This window comes from Corylus avellana, unplaced genomic scaffold, assembly GCF_965113065.1.
Source record: "Corylus avellana unplaced genomic scaffold, dhCorAvel1.hap1.2 HAP1_SCAFFOLD_50, whole genome shotgun sequence".
NCBI lineage: Eukaryota > Viridiplantae > Streptophyta > Magnoliopsida > Fagales > Betulaceae > Corylus > Corylus avellana.
The window spans coordinates 1-16,780 of record NW_028290487.1 but is presented as its reverse complement, the minus strand read 5'-3'; positions in this window follow the sequence as shown (position 1 = coordinate 16,780).

Below are 16,780 nucleotides of genomic sequence, written 5' to 3'. Positions count from 1 at the left end.
AACCGGAACTTCACCGAAAGCGAGGGGCGAAGGTCAATCTTGAACAGGAAACAAATCGAATGTCATACTACGAATTTTGATGAGTCAACTATATTATAAAATTGTATATGCCAGTCCTAGTCTCCTACTAAGTCAAGCCAGTATCCTACACTCTTAGGAAAGCGATAGCTTGAGCTCGACCAAAAGGAAGAGGAAATAAGGCAAGCACGCAAGGAAAGCCACAAGCCGGCATTCAAAGTAGAAGCAAGCGACGGGCAAGCTAGCAAGACAGTGAGAAAGGCCAGTTTAAGTAGGCAAGGGAAAGCAAGTCAGCTTCCTGTGAGCAAGCTCTACCAACAAGCCTGTGAGCACGAGAGTGAAGCAAGGGCGGGAAGGGGGCGCATACGTACCTTAATTGGGATGTCAGATGCTTTTATATGTTTGCTATGCTTTCTTTAGCACTAAAAATCGAATAAGAGAAGAAAGATCGTAGCGAATTGAAGGATTATAGCTATGAGTTAGTCTATGATCTACTTGCTGCTATTATTATTCAAATTTGCTTGGGAGAAAGCTTCCACTCATACGTAATCTTGCCTAAGCGCTTGCTGGATTGACCGCAGCATCAAGCTTCCAAAGGCAAGCCATCCATTGTTCGTTTCCTCTCGCTTTGCTCGAGTGAACTGTCGTTTTCTTGCAGCCAATCCAGTGATCAAGCCTGTATCAATCAGTACTTCTTTCTTAGGAAAGAGGGCTGGGCAATCTTTTACATCCAGTTCCAGTAGTTGCCTATTCATAAGCAGTGCTAAGATAATCCCCTCCATTTGGAGTGTATTTTTAAGCCCATACTGTTGGAGTCATCTAGTCAAAGTCTGCAATAGGAAAACCCTGCATTCGATCCAGTTTGAGTTCTCATTGGAGTGGAGTCTCTTACCAGGCCAGTTTTAAGCCCTTCTAGTTACCTTCCTTCTGTCAGCGATCTAGTTTGAGTGGTAGTTCCAGCCGAGGGAAGAGGTGAATACGAGCCATTAGGGGATCCTTACTTTAAAGCTAGTGAGTTGGAAAGCAGTCCTTTTTATAGCCCTTCGCTTCCTAACGAGTGTACCGAACGTAAGGGTCCAAACCAAACAAGCTAAGGGTGGGTGGCTCAAGAGGACTATCTGTCTTATTTTTTTCTAGCCTATATTTCATACATTTAAAGTTGCCTTACTGGGGTTTTAGTTGCAGTTCCCTCCTACCCATTTCCAGCCATTGGCCATCCAGTTGGAGTAGATAGCCCCAGGAGAAGTAAAAGTCCCTCACCGAGTAGAATTTTAGTTGTCTCCCGCTGCGCCCCTTGGACCTTGGATTGGAGGAGTCTTTCAATTTAAAGCAGGAATTTAAAAGCCAGCCAGTTTCATTGGTAAGTGCTTCAATACAATCCTAAAAATCAGTCCTGCTACCTGCGAACCATTGCCAGTTACCGGTGGCCCATACGAGGTTTCCAGGCGAGCTTCTCTTTTAGCTAGTTCCCTGCCAGAAAGCAGTTCTCTTACGCAAGCCAGTCTTCGTCTTTCTTAAAGCCAGTGTTAGTCGTGCTTCCATTCGATATCCATATCCATCCGAGTTTTTGTAGTCATTTCCATACGAGTTTCGAAGAATGCTTTTCTTTATAGTACTAAGGGCTATACATATAGTTGAAGTGGTAAGTTTATCCAATTACAGTATGAGTTGCCCTCTATCCCGTGGGACTTCTGTTACATCCCGTGAGACTTTCCTTCCAGCGATTGAGCCTTCCCTGTAATCAAGTTCATTCAATCAAGTTCCACCAAGCAAGCTAAGGGCAAGGGTAGGTGTAACGGTATTTTGTTTACCACCCAGTCAATTTCTTTCTGTCTCTGGTAGGGCTCTAGCTAACAGATGGATATCTTTACATGGGGTTTGAGTTGCTGGCGCCTTACATGTCGTTGGAAGTTGCCTGCCAGCCCGACCAGTTGGCCATACCATAGTGTGAGTACCAAAAGCTCTAGTATCTCCCAAGTCTGCAGTCTTTTCCAAGCCAAGGCAAAGATCAAGAGCTGGGGCAGGCTAGGACTATTCTCTTATTTGAGTTGCTTTCGATGGCAGACTAGGAAAGAAGGAAAGCCAGCTAGATAAAGGGCTAGAGCAGGCCAGGGTAAAGGCCCTAATATGAGATTTCCATTGTTAATGTTAAGTTTCTCATTTGAGAGTGCTTCTAATATCTATAGGTCTATCATCTTCTCCTAATAGCCGCCTAGTTCTAATAATAGTAGGGCTAACTAGAGATCTTTCCTTGGCCAGATAGAGATAGATAGGAATTTAACAGTAATACCTTTCCTTTAATAACATGCTAACGAGCGTAATAGCTAAAGAAGGGCATAAGGAATAAGTTTCATACCGAGCATACGAGGCATACCTGTAAGACCTTGGCTAAGAGGCCTAACGTAACGTGGCTACTTTTTCTATCCTAGCGTGTCTAACGGTCTAAACGAGCTAAACGGTCCAAACGAAGCAGTTTCAGATGCATTTCGAGTCCTATTTTAAGGCACATAAGCCCTTGGAATATGGGTTACCGCCATTAGGCACTAAAGAAAGCCCCAACCCCGCCTATATAATCTTCCTTTCTGTAAGCCGCAGTCCTAAGGACAGTGCCTGTTGGAGTACCCGTTATAGTTTGAGTGCTAGGGTAATCTCCTTAAGCAATTCCCGCGAGTTTGTGGCCAGTGACACCATTAGAAGAGAAGGAAGCACTATTTAAAATGAAGGGGCAAGCCAGTGATAAAACTAGTTTAAGGAAAGTCCTACTTCCATTCGATACAGCTGAGGGAAGAAGTTAGATCTCTAGGCGAGAATACAGAATAAAAGAATAGCTATAAAGCCTGTTTTCTTGAGGATCTTTAGAAAGTGATCAAGCCAATATAATATTCCTACACTCTTAGGCAATCCGGCAAGCTTGCAGGTTATAGGCAAGCAGTAATTCTTATTGTAATTGCAACTTTCATTTCATCGATTGGGAGTTATCTTGGAAGTTTTAGTCAAGTTTCCAGCCTTTCGATCTAGTCTTAAGCGCTCTAAGTGCTATCCTAATCTTTTGCAGGCTAGTTCCTTTCGATTGCAGTAAGTTCCAGACCAGACCAGTACTAAGATAAGCCCTTGTAAATGCAGTCAAGAGGTAAGTCTATCCAATTGCTTTCTAGCGCCTTACCAGGCCAGAAAAAAGCCATCGATAAGCGCATCCCTTTTCTTTTTTCTTTCTCTGGTGGGGATAGTCAAATAAAATAGAATCTAATAGGTAAGAGGTCAATGGCAAATGCAATCCCTCCTCCCTCCTGTGATAAAGCCTTACCTTAGAGATGTATCGACAGTTATCTTTCTTTTAAGATAGTGTGAAAGCTAGCTTAGGAGCGTGCCCCTATAAAGCAAGTGTAATCTGTAGTTCTAGTGCTTCGCTCTTATATTCGTAATGTCTTCGAGCCAGTTTGAAAGCATGACCAGGCAAGGAGGAATATTGAAAAGGAGCAGCAGTCTTTCATTTCAATCCAGCAGGGCGGGTCTAAACCATTTTATTTTAAGCCAGCTCCATCAAGAATCAAGTGGAAACAAAAAAGCTAGGGAAATGGCAAAGAGAAAAGGGCTCTTGTCGTCTCAGTCCTCTGCTTACTAAGGGTCTAACATTTCTAAGCGCTTTTCATTCCTAAGTGATTGAGTGAAGGAAGTATGCGTTATTCCCCCAGTCAATTTCTTTCTGGCGCCTGGTACTAAGGCTCTATATAAATTATATATAAAGAGATAGATTTTTTTTCTTACAGCCTTTGATCCAGTTTCCAGTGAAGAGAAGATATTCCCAGCTCAGCCTATTGCAGTTTGAAGGTAATCCCTTGCAGCTATTGAGAATGCTAAGGTCTATGTATAAGGTGGATACGGGTCCTGCCTAAGCGCTTGTGTAATCTATTTTTGAAGGCATTCCTATTCCTTTTGCTAATGCTTTCTCCCGGCCCCGGCCAGGTCAAGAAAGTGATTTTATGATATGAGCAAGCCAGAAAGGGGAAGTGTAACCATAACCTCTTTTGAAGGCAAAGCAAGTAAAGCCAGCAAGTTCTGACTTCCCTTTTTTTTTTAGATCCCTTGGATGTGGCTAATTTGTCTAGTCCCATCGAAACAGTTGAATTGAAGTCCTTCCTTATCGATGGGATATTACCTCCTGTATTAGCATATTCCATTCTAGCATATCTTATTTCCAGTAGTACATAAAACCCCTGAGTCTGTGGAAGCCAGTGAGGCTAGTGAAGAGGGGTATCCAGTTACAGTTTTAGTTGCTTCTCTCTTCCCTGCGTTTTGACTAAGGGCCTAAGGAATACGTTTCATACCAAGCGTACCTGAACTTACGGGAGACTACGAGTAATAATACTAATAGATATAAGGTGTCTACCAGTACTAGGCCTAGCATATTTTCTGTAGTGTAAAAGTCTTTCATGAATCTTACTAGCAACTATAGTCTTGTTGGGAGCCCTCGTAATCGTCTCTGACTCGCTAACCAGTCACAAAGGTACCCTACGCTTTTAACTACCCTACGGGAACACAACACAACTAGTGCTATCAGTTCCCTTCAAGAACTAGTCACTCACCGTCTGATTCACGCGGATCAGAGCCATCGTCGATAATAACAGTTCTTCGGTGCAGCTCTGACCCTACAGCAAGATCACAGCTTGCCGCCGTTAACTATCTAGTTCAGGGGACGAGTCTCTTAACGCGATCTTCTTATTATTAATCCCGCTTTTGCGTTGCCGAACTCTTCTTGTATTCGCCATCAGGTGAAGGAAGGTTTTGATCCTTTGCCCTCAATCAGGTCGAGTTAGTTACACCGGATCGGGTCTTCCGTCTGTCTATTTGGCGATTAGTGTATTGTATCCTGCTAGTAGGAGTCTCTGCTATGGCGCTATCAGAAGGAGCAGCAGTTAGCTTGTAACTTATTCTCCCTTTTTCGCTCTTAGTTTAATAAAAGGGCTATTTAGCCTTCCCTTTCTTAGAGTGTTCCGTCGTTCTGAGCTAAGATTAAGATGGGGAAGCAAGGTTTTCATGGGATCTAGCCCAAAATGGGGAATTGCTTATATAGAATAGATCCGCCCTTTAGTCTTTAGTGAGGACACCTCCCCGGTTCTCCGATTGATTGCCTACGAAATGGGGACAGGGGCACTCAAGAGACATAGTCATTCTTCACCCAGGCCTATCTTTCCTTCGCGTCTGCCTATCTATTATGAAGTAGGGACCTCTCAATAGAAGTGGGGGCAGGACATCTTATTCAAGAACTGATTCTTTCAGAGAATCGCTTGTGTACCCTAATCGGTTCTTCCTTCTCTATCCAATCTCTCTTAGAGCAGGAAGTGGTTCATCTATAGGCAGTTTTTGGGGTTGAGCCCCTTCCCCTTTAATATATGGAGTCCTGACATTGGAAAAGCAGATTAGTCAATCACAAGATCGAGCTCGGAAACACCTGCTTTTTGTCCTGTTGACTGTCAGTCTCATTCCTGTTCAACTCAGTAAGCTTGAACGAAAACAATTCCAACCTTTCTGACGCGAGTGGTTGATGCGCGAGCTGAGTCTAACACCCTAGATTGAAAGCTGCCTTCTCCCATATAAAATTGGTTACCAGAATCGGTGAATGAGCTAGAACAGATAAAAGATGAGAATGAGAACTCTGAGAATGCGCTTGCTGATGATGAACACTCACCCGATCGAGATGTTAATTCATATCTTTGAATTCCATCAAAAAGTAGAATTTGGTTTGTGCCATCATTGGACAGATTGATTGAGAGATGGAGCGAGCTCAGTTCAGTCAGACTGTCACATACGAGAGTAAGGAACAGAGTAAGAAGTCTCACTCTGTTCCTTACTCTCGTAACTCACTCCTCTTACAGCTATAAGAGTGATGCCTTCCTCTATTCCTTGTAAAAATAGTTCAGTCAAGAGTCTATAAGTGAAGAAGTGCATCTTACAACCTATCTTCCTATATAAGTTTATCCGCTGTCTGCTGTTATTTTCTTTCTTGACAGAGGTTGAGAGGAAGACGACTAGGGAGCCCTAACGGTACCTCATTCAATCCTTAGTTAGCTTCTTGAATAACTCTAAGCAAAGGTCTTATTATCGCTTAGCGCTCGTGCTAAGGAAGAATCACCTCTATCTCTATGTAAAGAAAGATAAATGCTCCTTTGGCTTTTATAATAAGATAGAAAGGGATCCTATTCCTATATTCCTAGGGCATTGGATGGGCATCAGAGCCATCGAGGAGTGGCAAGCACCTACCAAGGTGAGTGGGCTAAGATCGTTTTTAGGGCTCGTGAACTATTACCGAAGATTCATCGTAAGTTACTCGAAGAGGGTTGCTCAACTCAAAAATCTCCTAAAGAAGGACGTACGGACCGATCATGGCACTGCACTGATCGGAAGAGTGTCAAAGAGCTTTTGAGGACCTAAAGCGGGCAGTGATTGATGACCCCGTATTGCAGTTGCCAGATCACACTAAGCCATTTGAAGTACACACGGATGCGTCAGACTATGTCATAGGCGGTATGCTAGTACAACAAGGTAACCCAGTAGCATATGAGAGCCGAAAGCTCAATGAGACCGAAAGGCGTGGTCCAGGAGAAGGAGATGCCTTTGTATGGTAAAGAATAGTGCACTACTTGAGAACGTGGAGGCGGGTCACGATTTGTGGTCAAGACGGATAATGTGGCGACGAGTGACTTCCTGACCCAGAAGAAACTCACGCCAAAACAGGGACGATGGCAAGCAAGACAAACTTGCCAAGTTTTAGGGAATCCACTTTTTTTTTCTTCCAAAACCTTTCTTTTTTCGGTATGCCGCTCCGCTCGTGCGTGGCACTCCTTGCTCGCGGAGCGAAAACAAAGCAGGGGGAATTCTTCGTTGGGGGAAATCCTTTGATTGCGTATTGAATATAGATCCATGTCTTTCTTGTTCCACTAGCTAGGACCAAATTCTCACATGTCCGTTTCGTTATTACAACCGTATTTTTTGATGTCAAAGACCAGAAGCTACGCGCAAATTATTATTGGATCTCGGTTGTTCTTAACAGCGATGGCTATTCATTTAAGTCTTCGGGTAGCACCACTAGATCTTCAACAAGGTGGAAATTCTCGTATTCTGTATGTACATGTTCCTGCGGCTCGGATGAGTATTCTTGTTTATATCGCTACGGCTATAAACACTTTCTTCTTCCTATTAACAAAACATCCCCTTTTTCTTCGCTCTTCCGGAACCGGTACAGAAATGGGTGCTTTTTTTACGTTGTTTACCTTAGTTACTGGGGGGTTTCGGGGAAGACCTATGTGGGGCACCTTTTGGGTGTGGGATGCTCGTTTAACCTCTGTATTCATCTCGTTTCTTATTTACCTGGGTGCACTGCGTTTTCAAAAGCTTCCTGTCGAACCGGCTTCTATTTCAATCCGTGCTGGACCGATCGATATACCAATAATCAAGTCTTCAGTCAACTGGTGGAATACATCGCATCAACCTGGGAGCATTAGCCGATCTGGTACATCAATACATGTTCCTATGCTCATTCCAATCTTGTCTAACTTTGCTAACTTCCCCTTCTCAACCCGTATCTTCTTTGTTCTGGAAACACGTCTTCCTATTCCATCTTTTCTCGAATCTCCTTTAACGGAAGAAATAGAAGCTCGAGAAGGAATACCAAAACCTAGTTCACTCGCTGAGTCTTTTTGCATCTATGGCTGAATGGTTAAAGCGCCCAACCTATACCAACCTAATAAAGAGGCAAATTCGTAGGTTCGATTCCTGCTGGATGCACTTGGAACGTTCAGTTCAATTGCTGCTCACGGAATTTATACATATAGCTCGCCCTTATAGCTTATGGGGCACTTCACTCGCTCAACACTCGTTCAAAACATCCACTCGTTCTTCACTCGCTAGGGAAGGGATAGATGACTGAAAATCCCGCTTAGAGATCGCAACTATAGTCAGAGTAGGAGTTCCCATCCATCATCTCCGTCGAGGCCTCGTTTTACCTTCAAATTACGGTTGATCCGTCGGATTGAAACCTCCATTAGATTCGGCAACTAAGGACGAGATTACCATAGGCTTTTATGTCCCGAATGTTCTCTTTAATAAGGTCGCCTTCTAATTGAATTCTTAGAGAAAGCTCTTCACCGTATAACCTTTACCCGAAAAACTGGAGCACAGCTATACTTTCATCGTTTTCACTAGAACCAGAGTCATAGGGGCACTTTTAGTTTTGCCTTCCTTAAGTCCAGGGACGACCCCCTATGTTTTTTCGTGGAGCGCAGAATTTGCCTTAATCGGCGAGAGTATATACAATCTATGCCACTGGCAAGAGTATGATTGGGGGCTTTATACTGTAGTATGTAACTCTTCAATTGGTTATTGGCTCTACCTCCAGCCTCTTCATATTCCGTATCCTGCTGCTTCTTTGCTTGCTTTTCTCGATCAAGCATTCCTGTGCTTAGCAAAGAGGTAGTAGCATTTGGGGTGACAAGAATTTAATTTTCCGGATAAGCCGGCACAGCTCTTGCTTGCTGCTTGAATATTTGAAAGGTGTGGTAGGGTCTGGTTAACTGCCCGGCCACCTCTTTAGCTCATCTCTTGTCAACGCTAGCACTTTTTAATAAATGATGCCATTCCCGACTCGCGAAGTGAAGCTCAATCTCTATTCATTAGTTCAGCGCTAAGATGTAGAACTGGATCGTATATGGGTCAAGAGATCTTCAATCTGGAATTCTCTTTTTTATATTGCAATCCTTAGCACAAGCGCTAAGCGATAATAATTCCTTCCTAAAGCCTAAAGTGAGTCCTGTGCCCCGTGCTTCCCTCCCTCCTGGGCCTATCTCTAGTAGCTATATGTAGTATCAGCCGCAGCGTACGCTAGTACGTGAGTTTCCCTGGTCTGCTAAGGTCGCTCTCCCAGTAGCAGTTGTCATTCCTCCGTGCCTTTGAGAAGCTAGTAGTGATTAGACGCAGACCTTAAGTCGCAGATGTTAGCTTGTAGCTTCTTCTGCTTCTTCTCTTTCTGTATGTAGCTTCCCCTGCGCTCGATAGGAGAGTCCTGTGTGCTAAGTGCTGCCCTCTCTTAGTAGCGGGACATCTAATTCCCCAACTTATTTATTAAGAGAATCGGTTGGTAGAGAAGAGGTTGTACCCCTCCTGATCCAAGCTGAGCTATCAAGTCGTGCATTCCTTGCTAAATAGAGGACGCCTCCCCCATTATTATTGTATCGTCCGCGAAGAGCCTATGGTTTTTTGCTTTGACTGATGGGGCGAGCATTAGCCCTTTTAGCCTCCCAGAATATAATATGTACCCTATCTATAGAGAATTCTTCCCGCTCTTCAAGGTAGTTTGGTTGCCCGTCTTTCATGCCAGATGAAGGATCAAGGAAATAATCGGGATCAGCTGCCTTTACATTATTTAAGGGGGTCTTGAATCTCATGTCATCATGAGTGGGCAGGCTTTGAACAAGCAGATAAGAATCAGTTCAACTTTCAAGGAGTTTCGTCCATCTTTCGCCCATCTATCTCCGGATACAAGGATTGATCTTGAATGGTGCAGTTATCATACCTCTTAGGAGGCACTACCCCCAGACCTGCCTGACTCCCTCAACCTATCGGTCGAGTCACTTCCTTCCACTCGCCTTACAAGGACCTACTGGACTATCGGCTTTAGATAGTCATCTTCCTCTCCCTATCCTTACTTTTTACTCGCTTCCTCTCGTCTTTTACTCGAGTAGCTCTTCTCGGTTGCTCAACCGCTTATCCTTGAGCCAGATTCTACAGGCTACCTTTCCTTCTTTTGTGTGGCCTAGCTTTGATCCGTAGGAGCTAGGGCAAAGGCAGAGGCAGAGGTTCCCGTTGCTTGCTTCGTGCGTACAATTCTTTTATTCAATAAGGATTTCCGTAGCTTCAACCGATTCTCCGAACAGCATCTACTAGAACTTTAGAAAAGCTTGGAAGCTGCTAGCCATTAGCTTAGCTCCTCTCTGCCTCTCACAGCCCCACTGCCTCTCTATCGGAACCGATTGAATCCTTTTCCATTCCAAACGCTACTTGCTTGAAAGCTCGGCATCGAATTCCCCCCTTCCTCGAAAGCATCACTCGGTCACTGACTTTCATATGCTAAGTCTTCTCCTTCCTCTAGGTAAGAAGCAGGCTTGAAAGTGCTAGCTCCCCCTTTTCTACCCGGAAGGACTTTTCGATCCAATCAAAAGAATTACTTTCCTTTAGAATGCTGTCCTGTAACCTCTGACTGAAAGCTCCAGACATCTTCCATGCCGCGAATCCTATCCTCTTTCAATCCCCCTTGCTTTTGGCTACGCAGATAGTTTCATGCTTATCCGATGCTTTCCTTTCTTTGAGTCAGTTCAGTCATTCTTTGATCTTAATAAGATAGTTTCGTCTCTCTTTCTTATCCGATTGCTGTTAGCTGCTTTGAGAGAGCGTCAGCTTCAATGACGTGAATGCTTTCTCTTAGTTTATTAGTTTATCCGCTTCTCCCAATCTTTCTTTCCTGGGGCTAAATAGAGGGGGCGGGGTGGAGTCGGAAGAAAGAAGACCTTATAGGGGTCGAAATCGAATAGAAGTCCAAAAAAGGCATGTTTTGAGGACTAAGTAAGCTATCTAGTAAAAGGGTATGGTAGCCAGCGCCGACGTATATCACCAATAGGCATACAATCAGGATTCCTACCTCAAAAAGACCTAACTCGAACTAGATTCCTGTCATGTAGGAGATAAGATCAAATAGAGGACATATAAGAAAGAAGAAGGAGTTCCTGCTACCCCTAGAAGGACTCTCTTAATTGGGGGTACTAGAAAAGACAGCTAGCTTCTTGGGATCATAAGGTTATTGGGACCATAAGGAAAAGGAGTCTCGGATCGTTACCCCCCCTCGGATAAACTCTTCTTGTTTCACTATGTATGTCCAAGCTTGAATTCAATCTTCTTGTGAATAAGGTCCAACCATAATAGGTCTAATGCCCCAACATACGGTCTTTCGGAAAAGCTAGGAGCGAAGCGTAGAATGTCTCAAGCGAGGAATGTACTCTTGGTCACTCTGGAAAGAAGGGGATTGAATACCAGGTTAGTGGGCTTGACTTTTTCTTTATTCTGCAAAGGTAGGCACTGAGCGAGCCACCTAAGAACGAGTTGAATTTGGAGTTTTTATTGAGACCAGGCGAATAGGATTGGAGAGTACGGGCCAAGCATTCCTCATAGTCATATTAGAAATCACCAGAACAGGAAGAAGTTCAAACGAAGCTGTATAACTACCTACTATATATAATTATAGGTCATGAGAAACAGAATGGGAGTCAGCTTCCCTTTTCCATCTTAGACTTTATCTCACAGAACTGTCACCACGGAAGCTCAAGCGGGTTGTTTTCTCTACTCATTTGACTTTACTAATAAGTCATGAAATTCAGGAATGAGGAAGCTGCCATGTGAACAAGAGGACAGGACGCAAGAGTGAAAGCCTGCCTGTCGGAATAGAAAAAAAGCTATGGTGGCGCTTGCTTGCTCCCTGCGTGGAGCTTTTTGTAAAGAAAAAAAAAGTGTTTTCTTCTTTGCTTGCTTTTGCTCGGGCTCCCATATTTCCTTTTCCTTTAAGGGTTGTAGGAGGGTAAGGAAAAGTTTTACTTGCTGGTGATGATGGAGAGAGTTGGGCTCGATATCGATACGAGAAAGCTTGTCATCTTAGCTACCTACCCCGATAGCTGAAGCGAGGTCACATTCACTTTCTTAATGCTGTAAACGTAAGGTTTGATCCCATAAGCAGAAGCTCGCTAGCAACTGGAGCATGCACCCGAAACCGTAACTAACCTTACCTCTTTCCCTGAACAGCAAGCAACCCGACACTTCTTTTAGGAAAGCAAGCGATGGAAAGCAGTAAGTACCGTGCCAGTAAGCCAGTAAGCAAGTAAGCAGGCCGGAGGGGACACTTGCGAGGCTTCGCCGATTGAGAATAAAACTCCACCAAGCGAGCGAACCAACCATCTTTCCCCTTATTTATAGGGTAGCGAGCCACCCTAAGAGTGAGGGGAGTTCACTCAAAGCCTTCGTCTTATTAGTATCTATCTCCTCCGCGAGCAAGTAAGACTTGCGAGGAGCTCCGCCGGGTAGCTAAGGTGGAAAGGTTCTTTTTCGTGTCTCATATAGCTGGAAAATGACTGAAGCCCTTTTTCACTCATAGATCAGCCGTACATTTGAAAAAGTTATCTCGCATATAGATGGAAAAGCTGACGGAAGCAGCACCTTTCTTCAAGCCTAGGAAGGAAAGTGATTTGAATATCTTTAATGTACTGGTATCAATTGACGACTGAGCAAACTCGGCTAAAGTGGTCCTATATCTTGGATTTTAGCCATAAGCATTAGCCTACTAGTTCCCTCCTTACGCTCGAAGCGCCCTCCCTTTCCTGATAGAGCTGCTACAGATGCTTGCTATACGCTATCCCGCCCATCCAGATAGGAATGGGAACGCATCCTCTGATACCTCCGCTCGCAGCTTTTAAGCCTACGTTTCGTGTGCTCCCTCCAGGGCTGACAACCTTATTTACACTCACGGACCACTTACCGCGGATACAGCAGACTTTACATCGTCTGCATCCATTATTGCTGCTTGAAGAAGATAGACTGAATGCTGAATGGGCCGGTACGCCAGCAAGAAAGGAAAGCCTGGCACGATCGGGGAAGGGAGGCCAATCAAGCAGCAGGAACAGCCTCCCCTGCCCGAACGGTGTCTCACTATTGTAATGTTTTCCTCTTGGACTTTGCCTCTTGCCTCGGTGCACACGCACCTTCTTCTTGCTAGTTTAGTTAAGTAAGTGCCTTTCCCGCCTAGGTGAACCCGAAGAACAGCAGGATATAGGTATTAGAAAAAGAAAAAGAAGGAGCAAGTAACTCAAACTAAGCTCACTCCCTCAAGCAAAGCAGCTTGCCTTTCTTTCCTTGCCTGGATAGTTGAATAAGGCCTATATTCGCATTTGATTTCATTGCCCGAACTATAGCCCTCATGCCCAGCCCAAAGACTCCCATGCTGCTTGGACCAAGACCTTAACTTAAAGGTTCGTCATTCTCTTTTCGATCCGTATCTGTCTTTACTCTTTCTCCCGATCCCCTACTTGAGTCCTTTCCAGTCCCCTCAATGTCCGGGTTTCCAAGAGCGGAATTCTCCCTTGCCTCAGGTTTATACCATCGACTTTCTCCTTACTAATTTCTATTTCCGAAGTCTTCCATTCTTTCTTTCCTCCAGTGCCATAAAGACTGAATGAAGATTCAGAGAGTTCCTCCTCTCCCTTTGCACGGTTCCTGGTGGTGATCCGGACCCATATCCAACAGCGGATCCTGCGGAGCCATAGATTCTAGATCTCTCTAACAACCTAGCCTCTTACTGAGCCTTTCAAACTAGGTGGGTCTGTCGTCTTCCTCATTCTAGTCCTGACTTTACATTCCTACTTCGACTTACTACCTCTACCTAAGACCAACGAAAGCCACTTGGAGATACTGATTCCGCGAGAGCCAGCAATTTATCCATGAACGATTGATGCTACGAAGAGAGACAGGGCTTTTAGTCTATTGATGTTTAACCCGAGTGGGTCAAAGCTCTCCTGTGGTCCATGCATCAGTATAGTCCGTTGATCTCGTGGTAGAGGTCAAATAGTCTTTAGTTTCTGTTTTGGGAGTGGGGGCCTAATGCCTTAACTCTGCTTTTAGACAGGGTAGTCCGTCACCCATGCCCCCCTCTGTGTCTACTTCTCTATATGGTGCTCCAGAAAAGAATCCAATTCTACTTCAAAACTTCACTCCTTGTGCTAAGGAGAGCTTGACCATAGGGAAAGGAATTTTTGGCATGAAATTCCTATCTTTACTTATTTTGCCAGGATAGCTAATTCAGGTAAGTTGGAGAGTGAGGGACACGGCCGGTTTTAGCTCTTTGCTGCTTGCTCTTTGCTTAAGAGAGCGAGTGTAACTACCCCTATTATTGCGTAAGGCGGAAGGCAAGGAAGGCTAGTGAAGATAGATAACTGAAGCTCAAAGTCGAAGATTCTTCTTTTCTACTACGAGAGGCTCAAGAACTGAACTTGACCAATGTCTTTTCATATTCAAACAAAAAAGGGCTTTCACCGGAAGCAGGCGCATAAAGTGTATCAGATGAGATTACCCAGGGAGTTCCTCTTTGCGGACTTACTACCTCGCTTATCCCCTCATCGCGAGACTTGAGCCAAGACTAAGCCCGACTTTAGTAGGAAGAAATAGAGACTGGTCGGCTTCGAGCTATTCTTATTCGTACTAAATTACCTCCTTTCCTTTCCCTATGGTCAAGCTGTTTCACTCCTTTTAGAGTGGAATAAGATGATAGAAGTTAGCAGGGTTGACTCAATATTGGAAAAGAGAGATCGGCTCAAGATTCACTCAACCTATTAATAATAAATAGAATAATAAATAGTTTAAATATAGTAAAACAGAGTCGGTTGGTATTTCGCTTTGCCTTTCTTTCTCGACCTTCTTCCAGCTCCAGATAAAGGGCTAACTCGATACGAGGATATGGCCATCTTCTTTAGGGGAATGCGGCTTCTCTTTCAGAAGGCAGAATGCATTGTCTTTTCATATTCAAACAAAAAAGGTCTTTCTTCCCCTTATTGATTAGTTAGGGCATCTGAGAGAATGGTATGATAGAGATGAATGAGCTATTACTATGTTAGGGGTGACCCAGTAAAGACTGAAAGAGAGAATCGGTCAAAGCAGTACACAGGCAGAAGCCCTATTTGAGTAAGGGGCTCCATCATACTATACTGGGGAAAGCGGAGTAGGAGTCCTTAAGGGAATCTACAGAGAAAAGAAAGTGAAAGTAGAGACATAATAAAGAAGAAGACTTGCTTGCTAATCTTTCTAATAAGGAAAGTCAGAAGGTAAGAAAGGGAAAGAGGAGTGAACGGCAGGCTAAGCGAAAGGGAATTCATAAGTTAGAAGCAGGCTAAAAGAAAAGGAATTATTATCGCTTAGCGCTTGTGCTAAGGTAAAAGGGCGGTTGAAAGATACAAGCTTTCCGTAGGCTAGACTTAATGGTGACTATTCACTAAAGGGTCTTTTTTACGCCCCGAGGGGGACTTAGGGTAGGGGGCTAACGATCTGCTCTTTAATGATCTCTCTGATCTGAGTCTTCGTCTAAGCCCTTATGTACTGCTTTGTACTGCGAAGATGCTCTTTCTTTGGGTTCAAGTCACTCCTTCATTTTGCAATGAAGTACGTTTTACCTCCTGAACAACTCAATTCAGTAGTTTTCACATCCTTCAAGCCATCTCATAGCTGTCCTCGCAAGAGCTATATAGGCAATAAGGAAGGGAGGGCCCGCCCGGCCTTAATAGGTAGTAGGGCAGAGCGTTGACTCCTCTCTCCAATAGCCTTTCGCTTTCCAGTCTCGTAGAAGACACTACTTTTCTATTCGTATTCTTTCTCTTTCAATAACTAAAGTGAATCCATACCCGTCTCTGTCTCTAGACTGAGGCTTGAGAGCTCCTTTCATCTGGACAGACATGTGCGAGTATAGGACTTCACTAGATCCAGGGAATTCACTACGCCCAACCTGATTCTATTATTCTTAGCCTTCTCCTAGACATGCCTAGACTCTTTTCAATCCTAGGCCACGCTTTCGCAACAGAGGAAGATCTCACTAACTCTCGACTGAGGTCGGTAACTAACATCAGGAAAGATACGTGCGAGGATTAGTTTTTGTGTGACAAAAGCTAAATAAACATAGCAGTCGTCATCCTGAAATCGACTCATGCTTACTGTGCCCACTACCTTTCCAATAACCCATACGCTTCGCTTTCTCCTGCACCCACGAGGGAGGGATGGATTGATTGATCATAAAACAGATTGGTGAGCTGCTGCTTGATGAACCGCTGCTGCCGCCCTTCAATCGCCGAGAGTTTCGCTAAGAACGTTCAAAACTCACTCTAAAGGGAAGAGTTAGCCGAACTTCCAGTAAGCCATGAAGAGAATTCCTCTTGTCCGTTTTAAGTCGAACCTTACAAAAAGAATATTTGACAGACATAAATGTCATCCAAAAATGCCGGGAAAGCTTGCGCAAAGCGGATTCCAACAACTCGCCTAAATTCTGCTTACCCAAAACCTATTCGAACAGGAGACTAGCCCGGCGCATGCCCACCAGGCTGGTTTTTAAGCTCAGTCGGGGACACCTAATGAAGGTAGCTACGGGCAATAACAATGCACCAACCTTACCATATGGTAAAATCAACCACTAGGAGAATCTAGAGCTAACTGGAGTTCTGTTCCATCCTTTGATAGAGTCACGCACCTATTTGAGTGAAATCGTTTGGGTGAAGCTTGTGAACTGAACACCTATTAAAATTCAGCTTGTCGAGACGAATGAAGCTTGGAATGAATTAATTAATAAATGAAATTAAGACAATACGACAGAGCAAAATCTAGCATTTAATCTTTCTTGCCAAGCGGCTTCATTCGGGTCCTCCAGTAAGGGGGGTAAAGTAGCGTCTACTAGCACAGGAAGTCGCATCCAACCGCAGGTTGCAGCGCACTTAGTCGTCCCGTAAGAAGCTGCTGCTTGGCTAACCCGCTCGCTGCTGCAGTGCTCAGTGTCGGTCATGTATCCTGCGTGGGCTCAGAGTTCCCCCTCCTTTTTTGGGGGAGGTGCCCTCTGATCCCGCTCGGGGTTTATTCCCTTCGCTCGCAGCCCACTTGAACAATCAGCAGGCAGATTTATCGTAGAATGAAGATCCAGCTTGAC